At 40.5% G+C, this 14,986-nt stretch overlaps 1 long non-coding RNA gene across 1 annotated transcript in view; it reads left to right on the plus strand.

Annotated features, from left to right (window-relative positions):
* LOC138565849 (uncharacterized) overlaps positions 1-8,967 on the plus strand; it is a 126,808-nt gene extending 117,841 nt beyond the window's left edge. Inside the window, exon 3 of the long non-coding RNA XR_011301659.1 lies at positions 8,801-8,967. This is a non-coding gene — a long non-coding RNA (uncharacterized lncRNA). The remainder of the gene's footprint in view (positions 1-8,800) is intronic.
* The last annotated feature ends 6,019 nt before the right edge of the window (positions 8,968-14,986 follow it).

The following is a 14,986-nucleotide window of genomic DNA, read 5'->3' on the forward strand; positions in this document are numbered from 1 at the left end:
TTATATGCAGACAGCTGCTTGTGCATCCAAAGCGTTCTATGTTATTTTTTCGACAGGAATTCTGGCAAAGTACTTTACTTTGCCTGAATTCTGCTGAAAAAAACTGACAGATTTTTTATTTTTTTATTTAGGTCGATTCCCCCAAATTCCACGTTCCCTACATTAATCCCCCTAACCCAGGCACCTACCCACAAGTTGTAACCCCTGATCCCCCCACCCCTATATAATTAGATGACTTTTTTGGGCAGAATTCCGTGTATCTGGCCCAGCCACCAAGATCCCAAATCTGAGGAATACACAAAAAATAGCTAGTCATTCTCAGAGCACACACCACTGATGTATGGCCACTCCTCAAGGGGCTCAGACCAGGCAAGGGTTTAACTGACACCAACCCAATAGCCATTGCTGCAATCCATGCTGCCATGTTGTGTACACCCATCACTGCATTCATCAATGGCTCACTACAGACAGGACAAGTCGCCAAAGACCTCCAACAGTCATACCCTTCCTGAAAAGCATCCATGGATCCCAAAGATCCAAACAAGTACTGCTTCACTGAAGGGCCCTCGCAAAGATCTGAGACTCTGGAGAATCTAATCACTGCACAACTCCAGACACAAATAGAATCTAACAACACGCTGGACACATAACGGTCATGAATCCACACCAGCCAGAGAACACAATCCACACTGGTCTCTGTGTTGGATCCCCCTATTAAACCCAGTAGACCAATGGTCGCTTAGAATTCTGATTGTACTCGGCCTAGCTACAGCTTTCGATACAGTGAATACTCCATCCATTTGCACCACCTAGATCACGTGGGCAATGGCTCGCCTCCCACACTTAGACGGTTCAAGTTATTCTTGTTTGACCACAGGTGATAATCATCTTTTCTAGGAGAGTATTTTCCAAATGTGGTAAAGAATATCAAACCACATGATGCATATTATGATCATTAAAAACCTTTTCTGGATTTTTTGATGGTATAGCCAGCTGCTAAAATATCCTACAGATTGGTGGCCAGGGCAATCCTGACTATTTTATTTACTGAACAGGTGAATAGCTGAATATAGAATGAAACCTCACATCTCCACATCACAAGATACAATTTAATAAGATAATGTCTAAATAAGTCAATTTATACTTAGCAAGTCCTGATGGTCCAGAAGAAAATTAGAAGATGGGAGGGGTACAAGGTTCCATGCACTATGAAAAGCATTATTACTTTGAATACAGGGTTGTGAGATTACAAATGTCCACTAGAAATACTATACATCAGCAATTTCACAACAAGGCATAATCCCTCAGAGTTCCATGATTGTTTTGGTTGGAACTCCCTAGATAGAGGATTCTTTTAGACTCAAATAGCAATATTTTATTCAGATTTCTAGTTAATCTGTTTGTACCCTCGACAATGCACTGCCCGCGATATCAATCAAAGTTGACAAGAGAATGGTGATCAGGCATCGTTGTTTGAACATGCCAAAATACACGAATAATAGATATACTAATAGGATCATTATGATTCATACTAATGGCAAGTCTCTACTAAAATATGTCTCTAATGTAAATCTCCAAGTAACAAAGAGCAATGTAGGCCTAACCTGGGTTTGAAAGCGTCCACTGCAATCGTTAGCCTCAGGCCACATGTGCATATCATTAGGCATTAATGAAACAAGTGATGTGCCACAGGCTCCTCTCACCAAATCATCCTAATGAGGGTACTCAATTTACACAATCGAATCCCCTCATTTCTTATCTTATCCAGACTCATAGTCTCATGCACACGTGAACCTGATTCCCAGACTCAAAGCTAGACCATTAACATGACCCAACAAATCAAAATGCCAGGGCGGGGAGGGGGTGGGGTTGGCTTCTAGGTTCCCTAATACAAACACAGCGAAAAACACAGAGACTGACTTAATAAAGATGTGATGCGGTCACAACACTTAGCCATAGTTCCCTAGACCAACACACATGAAAAGGAAGCACATCATACCTGATACTAAGCGCAAAGTCAACGAAAGGTGGGTATAATGAACGCTAGGTAAGCAACTACAAATAACCCTGATATGACTACCATTGAGAAATACAACTTCAATATTTGAAGAAATTAACCTTGATGCACATGTCTCACCTGAATCAAAATTCACTATACAAACATATTAGACAGAACAGGAGGATGTGATGCTTTGATTTCCCTGGATAACTCACAGTGTGCCTGGGGATAACTACTTGACAACTGAGTGCCATGTCCAAATGCACCCTTAATGCAAATTCTACTGCAACCATCCTGGAGTCTTTTAGACACATTTTGATCAGGCCACACTTTGCCTGTGTTGAATAATAGAGTGATCGTAATGGGTAAACTGAAGCTGTGGTTGGATAAAATCTCAATTAAACAGACCCAAACAGTCCTCACAATTAACCAATCTACAATATGTGCATGGTCCAACCTGCAGATATCTGTTGTTGTTATGCTTATGGAATGTTGTGGTGTGAGTGCCCCTGTAAATTCCAAGAATGGTCAGTTGGAGTGAAGCAGAATGTGATAGAGGAGGCCGGTGTATGTCTCTTGTGTGTCTCCTGTCTGCCTTCACACTTACGTACCCTTGGATTTACCTGATGTACATACCTTATCACTGGAACTTAATAAAGAAGTTCACTTCCCTTACCTGAGTATCAGACATTCATTTCGACCCGCAACAATATGCCGTAATCTGGATGTAATTTCACTACGAACATTCCTGTAGTAGACATGCCTATCTCAAGCCTACTTTAAATGGAGAACGAGCTAATTAAATCAACACATCTAACCAAACCAAACCAAACAAGAAGGCTACTTCCGGTTGTTCAAGAGCATTGATAAAGAACACAGTGACTCATCCAACTAACTTGTCGGCTCAACAAGTCCCCCCACTTACCCCCTCTCTCTCAGATACTTACTTGGACACAGCCATAGGCAAATCACTATGGAAATGGACAAACCTGATTTTATGATACTGTAAAACAGGATAATAGCCGAACTACCAAATTAAATAATTAAAATAAAATATGAATACCAAGAAACAGAAAAGAGAACAAGAATAGCCCTGTTTTAGAACTCATTCAACTGCTGATAAGTCTTGCATGTAGAGCAATACAAAGGGCATTTAGTTAATAACACAAGAATCGGAACAGCTACTAACAAATCATCAACATACATTTGACGTCATGGTGAGATGACAAAACTGATTGCCATGGACCAGCCACATGTTATCAGAAATGTTGGTAAATAAGATATTTTCCTTCAAGGATAAAGTGGATACAGTTGGATGTAACATCCAAGAACAACATAAGGACCAACACTGAAACACCTGAGAGCACACAGGAAGGACAGCTTGCTAGACCAAGGGAGAGGAAGGATAGCTCATGGGCAACACGTTTGTCTTGGAAGCTGGTATTAAGCGTGTAATTAAATAACTAACTAAATAAATAAGTAGACTGTGCAGCAAAAGGCAAGAGCCTGGTATCATATAGATACCACAGAAGATCTACACCAATCTCTCTTGTTCATAAAAGGCAACATATAAAACTGGCCAATAGCAAATTACCAATCAATTGCCAACCTCTGCATCGAAGCATACTATGAGCACAATAATTGTTACCCTTCACATACAGGCCTACATTAACTATTTTTCCATGAGTATCAGGATAGTGTTAGACCTGATAGAAGTACCAAATCAAATATCCTGGAAAATAAAGAGGAAATCCTCATGGCCTTAGACAATAACAATAACCAAGCTGCAGTTCTAGTCCTCTTATGACATTGTAGTCACAAATAATACATAGCTGGATTCAGAACAGTAACTTCTGTCTAAACAGGACTACATCTGAAATTCTACTATGCAGAACACCAAATATAACTCTTTCCTTTGATTCTCCACCTGCATTAGGCCGCTCCATAACTCCAGTGGAAAATGCCAGAAACCTGTGCATGTCTTGAGGCTCCAAAAAGGGGTTGCTCACTCAAGCAAGTAAACTAACAACACACACTGCACATGGTGAGAAAATACCTACCCTGTTGTGCTCTTAATAGTTTGAGGTAGACTCAAATCAATTTCTGGTGGTTTGTGATCCCACTGTCTCACTCTGATTCAGAAGAAATAGTGTAAATGGCCTAGCAGACAAAAGAACCAAAGGAGGCCTGGCTGATGTCCAGCTGAGGGCCCTGTATTTTTTCGTTAATAATGGATGGTGTCCACCCCATTAGAAATAGAAACAGTGTTTATAAAAGAACACATTCTAGTGTGGATGCCCTCACTCATGGGAGACATAGAATACTTTTCTTATTTCTAGAGAGGGTGTGGTGAAGCATGGATGGCACCAGAATGACGCACGGGTGCAAGTGGGCAGCATAACCAGTTTGGTCCTGCTGGGCCATGGGGGTTTGGGTATTTTGGGGGAGGTGGCTGAAGGTATGTACAGTATTAACCACCCCCCCCCCACTTATCCACCTTCTTTTGTTCAGCATATACTGAATGTGTTATAAAGTGCCAATGTATCTCGAATGCATGAATCTGTCATGTGCATTCCATTGCGTGGACAGAAATTTGCTGCGTGCCACTTTAGCATGGAAAGTAAGACCGATGGATCTACCGAATATTCTGAGAAAGTTACATCCAGGATCTCATGAATCAGTTAGCAGGGGAGCTTTCGCTTGGTTTCCACCAACTAGAGGTGTTGTTTAACCTACACAACCACAATTTGGAAATATATCTTCATATTGTTTGAGATATACCGATTGTCACGTCTCCCTGTGCACCTTCTCAATGCGGATGTTGAGGTTTGATTGCCACACTCCAAATGCTTTGCAGGCCCTGGTTCTAGAATTGAGGATTAACATGAAATACCTTTAATCCAAAATAAAGGCAGTGGGTGCAGAGCAATTTCATCTCACTCTCTGTTTTGTAATAGTCAGATGCTGGAGTGGGTAAGTGTCTATGGCTATTTGGGGACTACCTTTTCCAGTGCACTTGATTGGACGTCTCAAGTTCACAAACAAACAATCCGCATGGAACAAGCTGTCTTTCACTTTGCAGATACAACGGACGACCACCCTATTAAACCTATATTGATGGCATACCAGGCTAAATCGGTGGAGAACATATTTTTTTTAAAAGCTCAGTTCTCTGAGTTTTAAGAAAAGACAGAGGAAAGGAGATAATGGAACTTTCAATTGCTATTCGTCTTCCCTTTCAAATACAGACATATTCTGAAAGATACTTGGATTGAGTGAAGAGTTACTCATCACTCTCTCCTCTCCCGTTTAACTAAATGTTGCATCATAATTTGCTTATGACTGTAACCTGCATATGGGGAGAAAATAAAAATTGCCAAGCTCGTGTGCACACATAATCCTACATTCCTGGAGTTTTGTACAGAATACTATGCCTTGGGGAAACAAAAACGTAGCCCCTTGCAAAAAGGAAATGGTTTCACGCAATGTAATCCTGCACTCACTCAGATAAAACGTTAGTGTGGCACGTTTTCAAAATGTATCTTCTGAATGCTTTTTGAATCAGAGGGAAAATATAGACAGTAGGCTTATTGTGTGTTTTTATTTGTTGTCGTTTGTTTTATTACATAACCTTTGTATAGTAAAGTCTTGCTAACAGAAATACATTTCATGATGATGACCACACCTCTCAAGTGATAAACAAATATTCACTGATCACTGATTCTGGAAATGGAGGATCGGTGAATATCAACTGATTACTGAGGGTGTGGTATGGGCAACCACCGAATTCAAAGTGCTTGTTCTCAAAAAGACCAACTATTTTGGTAGACAAGATTACCAAAGAAATGATTCACAACCTCCAACTGATACAGAGTGGTTAGACTTATCTTCAATATGACATAGGGCCTCATTACGACCCAGGCGGTAAGGGGTTTACGGCAGCGTTAACAGCGCCGACCCTTACCGCCTGATTACGAGGTCCCCTAGCGCCATGGTGCTTTTAACACCTGCTTTTAGCAGGTGTTAAAATCCATGGCGCTAAGGGACCATGGAGTCAATTACGCCACCGTAATTTACGGTGGCGTAATTAACGCCTTCCCCACTCCCATTATGCCCTATGGGGCAAAAATGGGAATGGGGAAGGGTAAATGGGGATTGGGGACTTACCGCCCCGCCAAGGTCGGAATGGGGCGGTAAGTCCGCCAACCACCATGGCGTAAACGCAGTTTACGCCATGGTGGTAAAGTCACGGCCCAGGCGGTAACTTACCGCCTGGGTCGTAATGAGGCCCATAAACAGCGCCAAAGTCCCTTGATTATGTCCCAATTTGGAAAAGGTTCTCTGTATTACTCACACAAGAGTGGGGGATAAGAGTCTGGACAACCTGATAGCACGTGAAAAACAAACTATATAGTCCACTAAGAGAGACCTCCTACATCGATCCTAAACCCAAAACAAAGAAGATTGAAGCATAATGAACTTTCGGACGATCCCAGAACTTTGGAACAGAGCGGCCCTTTTTCACAAGCAAGAAGGACAGCCACCACAAATACCGGAATGCCTCAAAGGAATCCTCTTCCAGCAAGCGTTCACTAATTGCGTTGCTGTGTCATGTACCATTACAGACATTAACAACACAACACCCAATTGACTTTGTGAGTACAAGAATATAACCCTGGTTGCAATCAATTTTATCCCACATCTTCTCCTTCTTCCCTCTTATTCATCAGCAACCATTGTTGGTATTCAGATAGTGCCTCATTTCCCTCTCATCTTCCTTCTCCCCAACCTCTTCCACCTGATTTGCTGAGAAGTGATTAACTTGAAGGCTGCATTTCACAAAACACCCGAATAAAGAAACACACTCTGCTTCTGGGGGACAATTAGGTGCTCTTCCAGGAAGCTTTTCCTGACTAAATGCATTTTTACATGGATTGGATTGCATCCCTGAAGTTGGTATGCACTCAAAATATTCCTCTCGTTAACTTCATAAAAGGATATTTTATGACTTGAGTATCTATTTATACACTAAAATACAGAAACAAAATACTTGGGATTTACTCCTTTGCGCTCTACTCTTCCTCTACTGAATGCAGAGTCCCACAGTGATTGCTGTTTTGTCTCTTCTATTCTTGGATATCTATATCAATCCTCCCCATGACCCATTGGTCAAGGAATGTGTTGCGTTCCACCATCACATGGATGACACTGAGATCCTGCTCGGGCTCTCTGAAGCGCCCGCTGACAACCTGTACCATATTAAAAAACGGTTTGATTTAATTGAATGATTGGTGAAAGATAGTGTGCTCAGTGTTAATTAATCAGACACTGGATTTCTTCTCTTTATTTCTAAATCACTGAAAGTAAAAGTCTCGAGCTCTTTACGTCACGTGCCGATCACTGACATAACTATATGTACACAGGAAAAGGGGAATTCCCTGGGACTAATTTTCGATTACTGAGAGTCCATATTAGCATATGGCAAAGCTATTGTCAGTTCATCCAACTACCATCTCGTGCTCTTACGCCACATATGTCCCTGCCTCGTGGAGGATAATTGCGCTACAATAGCACGTGCCATGACTGGTGCCGAATTGGACTATTGTAATGTTCTGTTCCTAGGTGCAAGCCAGAGCACTATACATTACTTTCTGGTGCATCAGAATACAGCCTCCAGAATAGTTACTAAAATCCTTTGACAGGCAACTCACACGTCTTGAAGAAATGCTGCTATCTCCTGGTAAAGGTGGGTATTTCCTTTAAGGCATGTACATTGGTTCATAAAGCCTAATAAGGGCCCAAACCCTAGGTAAATTCTTTGAAATGTTGGTAGAAAAACCCTCCCTGAACACTCCAATAGCAATGAACACCCCTTGTCCTCTATCCTTAACCTTCTCTTCTCTTCTCTTCTCTTCTCTTCTCTTCTCTTCTCTTCTCTTCTCTTCTCTTCTCTTCTCTTCTCTTCTCTTCTCTACTCTTCTCTTCTCTTCTCTTCGCTTCTCTTGTCTTCTCTTCTCTTCTCTTCCCTCATGGAACTGGAAAATGGTTTGTAAAAATGTGTTTGACCAAAAACCTCCTCTGAGTGGTGGTTATTTGATGCACCATGTACCACTTGTAGTGTGAAGTGTAAATAACCTTCACGACCAAACAGAGTGTGATGGGAATACTCCATATGTTTTGCTCTATGGCATTCCACTATACGTGCCTGAGCTTCCTAATCTCTCTAGCTTCATCTACAAAGTGTTGGTAACCATGCTACTAAAGGAGTCAATAGAGGTGAACACTAAACTGCAAGCCTGACTACTAAGATTCATGACAAAGTATCTCTTAGAGCTTCCTGCAGACCACCGTCCCAGTGATTCCGCTAGCGAGTCTGTGAACAACAATCCTGCTGGAGTTACCACCAAAGAAAGGAACACATCAAAGATTCGCCAACCATCTTAAACCACATCTTGATGGTCACCAAGCTGTACCTGAGTGAGTGCCCATTACCACTCCATGGTCCAGATGAAAAGCACCTGGTAATAATGCTGACTGTAAAAATTTAACAAACAATGAAGAGAATATAAATGGTTAATTTGATGTCAAGTGAAAATTACATGCAGGGAACCTCCCGCATGAGCACTTACATGCTATTGGTTCTTGTGCATCCAATTTTCAGCATTTGTAAAAGTAAAAAAGCAAAAGCATGTGAAATGGCATTTACGCTCTGTTTTGTAAAAAATTGAATTGGTGACTGCAAATTATGTTTTGTTGATGGCAATTATAATAGATTCCTATGCCATCTTTTACTTTCAGCAGCTTCTGAATGCAGGCAGATTCCAGAGGAATCCTTTGTTTTACCACCATCATGGAAATATACACTGGCATTAAACCATGTAGTATTTGAAGACAGAGAAGGAATGTACATAAGTCAACTTATTTCTGATTTGTGCCCCTACTCCACCTTCAAATGGAAAGACAATCTCCCAGAGAGGTAATGTAAGATTTAAAGAGCTTTACAAATTGTTATTTGTTGGCCTTCCTTTACTGTTCTGGGGCTTAGTAAAAGTGCCAAAACATGCCTGCCTTCTCGAAAACAAAGGCATGCAGCAATTGTAAATGGAACAAAACATGTATTTAGAAATAACATAGGCACAAAAGTGTGCACCAGTAGTAGAAGTTTGTTTTTACTATGTTTGTGTCCCATTGTTTTTTCATACCTTCCTGACCTAAGTGCCTTTTTCACTCGCAGAGTACTTTGCAAGAAGCATATCTTTGCAACCACTGATATTTTATTTTATTTAATGAACATTCCAGGGAAAACAATGCATTTTTGCCACAACTATGTTATAAAATATTTTAATATTGATTTACAGAGGGGGGGACCATTGTTTATCAACATGGGTGAGATGATGTGGATATAAGACCAGATGATGCAGTGGAGGTAGAAACATGAACCAGCGACAAGCACTGCTATAGGCACAGGTTAGTGGAGTAAGTGCCAAGTTTTAGGATAAGGAGGTGAGGGATGACTGCCATGGGGTTGTCGTATAGAAGTAGGGGGAAGAGAACAGGGAGATGTGGTGGCGTGGAATGCTATTTAAGCGGTTCTTTAGAAAGGAGGAGAGCTAGGGGATTCGATTTAAATAGAGATGGGAGTAGTGTGGAGAGGGAGAGAATTTCAGAGTAAGGTAGTAAGAAAAGAAAGAGAGCAGAATGTGAGTGAGAACAAGAGGTATCAGAGGTGAAAGGTAAAAGAGTTGAAATGGTTTTGAGCAGAGGAGATTGAAGAGAGGATCAGAAGAGAACGGAAGCGATATTAAGAGCGGCGCATGGTGAGGGTGGGCTGTGAAAAGACTTTATTGAAACAAGCAAGTAGCAGCACACAGCAAAGCAATATCTCAAAGGCGAAGAGGCAAAGAGGCTGGAGGAAAGGCTGGAGGTTGTCTAATAGCTGTTTGCCCTTTGCTGGGTAACCCTCGGCTGAGCTGCCCCAATGCAGGATTTGACGGTCATCAACAAAGAAAACAGACTTAGAAACTACAAAGCTGCACAAGACAGCAAGGCACATTTCTTTTTTAAGTTTTTTAAAAATGTATTTATATATGGTTACACAGTAACCTTTATGAAAGAAATAATGGAAAAATCACTAAAATTACATCACAATAATTGACAATCATAGTACATTTTAGTTATGAGTTTCACAGAGAAAACAAAAAAGCTAAAATGAGTAACTCAAAAGAAATCAGTTAAAATACATTTCAGTAAAAAAAGATCCAGAGCGACTCAATTAAACTCAAACTATCCCCCACCGTTGGATTAACATAGAGCCCAACCCCAAGCAAAAAAGAAATCCCCTAATACGATACAGACTGTTACCTATTTACAAAGCATCAATATTAGTTCCTATTTTACAAAAAACTCTCAGAAAATGCACCACAGCAATCTGCATTTTCAATCTTTTGCCATGGAGCATGTCTAACCAAAGACACTCTAAATCTACATATGCAGTATTCGCCACAAATTTACTAAAGCAATTAATACGCTCCATTCCTAAGCCATCACATTCGACTAAAAGATGCTTCAATGTTTCCCGAATATCAGGCTGTTTACAAAATCTGCATAAGGATTGTTTTTCAGTATTACCTTTTCTGATATCAATTATTTCACCTGTATTCATCACATTAAAGCGGAAGTGCATAAAATCCTGTCTCTACCTCCTGTCAGCAAATCGCACGAGGTAAAATTCAATTACTCCAAATTGTTTTCTCACCCCAGAAACCAAGTGCCTATATGATTTATAATTAAAGACTTCTTCCACGGTTAAATTCCAATCAAAATATTGTAATCTACGACTATGTAGATTATGTCATTATATTATTGCAACCGTACAACATATGTTAACCAGCTGTCCTAAATGAATGGTTAATTATGAAGATAGCTACAATTCTTTTGTTCACAGACATGTGTTTATTGAATCTGATCAGTTTTGGGGAATAATTTTTTCAGGTGAACCAGTGATTGTTATGACAGCTGCCTTTTATGTTTGGAAAGTGGTTTTAGATAAGATTTGTAATATGAAGACGCTACCGTTCCTTTTTATTAAAAGCATACTTCAATTAGCATCTCATTTTAAACTGCCATGTCTTTTTTGGATTAGTATTACTGTAGATATATTTGTGAACAAAACTGGTTTTGGGGCTTAAATGTATCTATTGTAATGAATGTTTATGAATTGACAGCTTGATTGATCTGTTTCTCGTGTGTTCATTTTATTTATGTGTCTAAGGTTTGTAATAAAGCACAGGACACAATAGTAATAATAATAATAATAATAATAATAATAATAATAATAATAATGGCATTTAAACCATTTTCCCTCAGTTGCCATGTTATGGCCACGTATTGCCATCATGGCGAAGCAGGACGCATGCCTCCCCATAACTATACAAAATCCCAAACTGTTGGTTTTGAGAAGACTTATCAAGCAGCAGACGTACATTTCTAAAACTGATTCAAAGTATATTTAAGAAGCGCATATTTATTTATTCAAATAAGCAGTTTCTTAAGAAGATGCTGCATTTAATAGTTACAAGCTTTGGGAAGTGATGTTGAAAAGGTTGTGCTAATATTTGCTGAGTGAAGTCCTGTGAAATATTGCTCAGGAAGATGGCCGCTCATATAAAAGAAGATGGCCGCTCATATAATGTTTTCTGGTAGCAGCAGCCGTAGAGGCAGTTCCCGCAGCTCTGTTTGGAGTCACACACGTCTGCTGAAGGATTGGTGCAAGCTGAGGAGGAGGATTTCTCGCTAAAAGACGGCTTGGCGCAGGAGTCAGCGCAGCGGAAGTCCTAGAGGCATTTCCTGTAGTTCCACATGGGTTTGCGGGGTCAGGTTGTGCACTTTCCTTTGGGAATTGCGGTGGAGCCGTTGAACTCTGAAGAGATAGGGTTCTACTGTTGAGGAATTCGATGAGCCTGTTTCTGCTGCTCGGGTTTCCGGGTCAGCTGACCTCTGCAGCCCCATTGATGCAATTAAGCTTTTTTCGCAGAAGAACCGAGCAGACTCTCTTCGGCCTTGAGATCTAGGTCCTATGAACTTAGGATAAGAGCCGGCGTCCTTCGTGGATGGATTACCTCAAGCTATTCTGGACCAGGCTCTAAGCTGGACCGGTGGATTCTACAGTTTAAGTAACTTTTTAAGGTATTACTTTAGTCACTTAGCATCTGATAGATATTTCCCACAGCACTTCTTTTGAAAACTGTTTGCTAGGTCAAACATGAAAGGAGGCAAAGGCATTAGAATTTGAGGAGTAAAGAAAGCAAAACTCCGATAATCCTTTGTCAATAGAAACTGCCCGATGGAGTCGAAGGCTAAAATCACCTCTTTCTTTTCTCCAACACGATGTATTATCCTATAGTCATGTGGTTGAGGGGGATAATGCAAGCAGGGCAACTGACCTTGGAGGAGTTCAGGGCACTTCCTTAGGTAGTAAAGTGCTGGCTACTCATTACTCCAATATCTTCCACAAAACACCTCTTTGGTGGATGCATGTCAGAGCTTCGAAGATGACATCTCAGATTTGCGGTTCAAAGCTGGCCTTAAGTGCATCGCTGCTCTACGTGCTATCTAACAATCCAAGTAGACAATGCTTGAGTAGTTTGAGGGGAGTTGGAAGTAGAAAGTAATAGTATACTCACAAAATTGATAACTATGGCATTCCATCATCAACTGAAGGTACCTCATTGGGCTCTAAATATGGTCCAACAGTCTATTATGTTACTTTATGATAACATAAGTGGTGAAATTGAGGCAAATATATTACAACTATCGAAAATTGCGAGAGCTGTTAAATCACTAAACTGAATCTGCTGAGTGCATTCTCCAGAGATAACATGCAGCAGGAACATTAATGTAGTAGACGGTGGTATGGTCCAGGTCCAGTGAGCAGCAGAATAATGCATCCATCACAAAGGGCCAGAACCTGAGAGCAAACGATTTCTTACAGGGAGAAACATACCTATGTGTAGAGCAGGATCACCAATAACCAACAGAAGAAAAAGTCTACACATCTAAATATTATTGCCGGATCTAAACAGAAAGGCTCCCTCAATGTTATCCAGGCCTCCTCCACTATCTCCCAATCTACCGATAGGAATGGGGACTTATTAACTGATGAAGTGGTTTTAAAGAATCAATTTAGCAAGACACAGAAGAAACAAAAACCTCTGAAAGTTATCAGGGCATTTTTGAACACAGACCTGTTATCAGTGGATGGGAAATAGCAAGGGGCAGAAGAAACGCAATGAGGTCACAATATACGATTCAATGCGTACTCAATAGCAGGAGAGTGCCCTTGATGGCACACCAACAACCTGGGCAGTGATAGAAGTCTACCAAAAAAGTCGTGGAACTGTGACTCCGGCCGGGGACAGAGTAGGAAGGAAGGGAGCAACGTGCAACACATTTTTTAAGGAGTGCAGTCATGCTCGTTGACAGCCAATTGAGTTGAAACGGATTTCAGTTTAGCCCTAAATGATATCCGATGATAAAATGGAGAAGTGTGCTTTAACTTTACAAAGAACAGGGAATGGTGAAAATAGTTGTAAAAAGTAATAGAGCTGTTAACAGTAAAAAATAAAATGAGTGGAACGTTGCTCCCGACCTTTCCCGCTCACTTCGACCACTGAACCTGGGTGGATTTAATGGTCCGTCAAAATAAGGAAAACACCAGTGATAAGGCGCAGATTTTGCATTGTCAGCAAGATGTTACACAAGCAGATGAGTGATGGGACATCTTGTGCTTACATTTAGAATCTGTCTCTAAAGATGATCAGAACAAGAGTTTTATCACATTTTTTTGTATTCTAGCTCTGGCTGCTCTCCCCCTCGGTAGATGTCAAGCAGGTTGAAGGGTCTGCATTAAATAAAGTAACGCTGCACTTTTATTCTTAAATTGTTGTTTCATTTGTAAAAGTGGCTTACGCACCCATCTTCTCGGGAGGATAGCTCAGCGGCAACGTGCTCGCTCTGGAAGCAAGACGGCACGGAGCAACACAGGTTCGATCCCCAGGTCCGCGCTTAGAAACCTCTGGGTATTAAGCGTGTTATAAATAACCTATCATATCATACTACCAAGAGGTTATCACTCTTTTTTGCCAGCTTTAAATGAACAGGAACTCTATGGAAGACTATACAATATGGTCTTCAATTGACATTTGAATGAAATGAAAATCAAATGTTCCTTTTTTAACATGGGGTGTTCTGCAAGGCGGGAAAGTCAGAGCGATTGGTCGTGGCTACCCTGAGCACTCCATATGTCAGCTGGCACCTGGCCAGGTTGCGCTTTGAAACACAATTTCTTGATGTATAAGCGCCTCACAAAAGCACATTAAAATCAAATAAATAAAGTATTGTGTGTTGGGGCTATTATATTGGAAAACCAGGTGCTTCAATAGTTTTATTAACAATAAAGTTGTAAGATCAGTTAATCAATGATGACATCATTTATTTACAAGAATGGCTGACAGAATTACTAGTTCTAGATGGTTTCAAATTATTTTGTCTGACAAAAGCAAAAAAAGTAAGAGGGCCTTTTAATTGCCATAAAAGCTGATTTTGGTGCAACATTAATTGTTCAGAAATGCAATTCTGCATCAATTCTAGTGGTAGCTTTAGTTAGTGACCTGGGTATTAGACATCAGTATATTATAAGCATTAATTCATTATTAATATATACTGTAATCTTAATGTTGAAATGATCAGTCCTTAGAAATATAGCCCACCAAGGCAAGGGTGAGACCTTGTAAGCTTTTATGGCAAATTGTGAAGGCTATCTCAACATAGATGCCAACATAGAGCTTAGATTAGCCTGTGAAGAGCCAAGAATAGCGAAGAAGAAAATAAAGGAGCTAGACATTATAGAGAATTCGGGTTCTTTAACTAAGCGTACATTATATAAAGACACATCAAATATCCTTATCTATTAACATCACACATGGCCTA

This window comes from Ambystoma mexicanum, chromosome 2p (genome assembly GCF_040938575.1).
Source record: "Ambystoma mexicanum isolate Mex_15411 chromosome 2p, UKY_AmexF1_1, whole genome shotgun sequence".
Lineage (NCBI taxonomy): Eukaryota > Metazoa > Chordata > Amphibia > Caudata > Ambystomatidae > Ambystoma > Ambystoma mexicanum.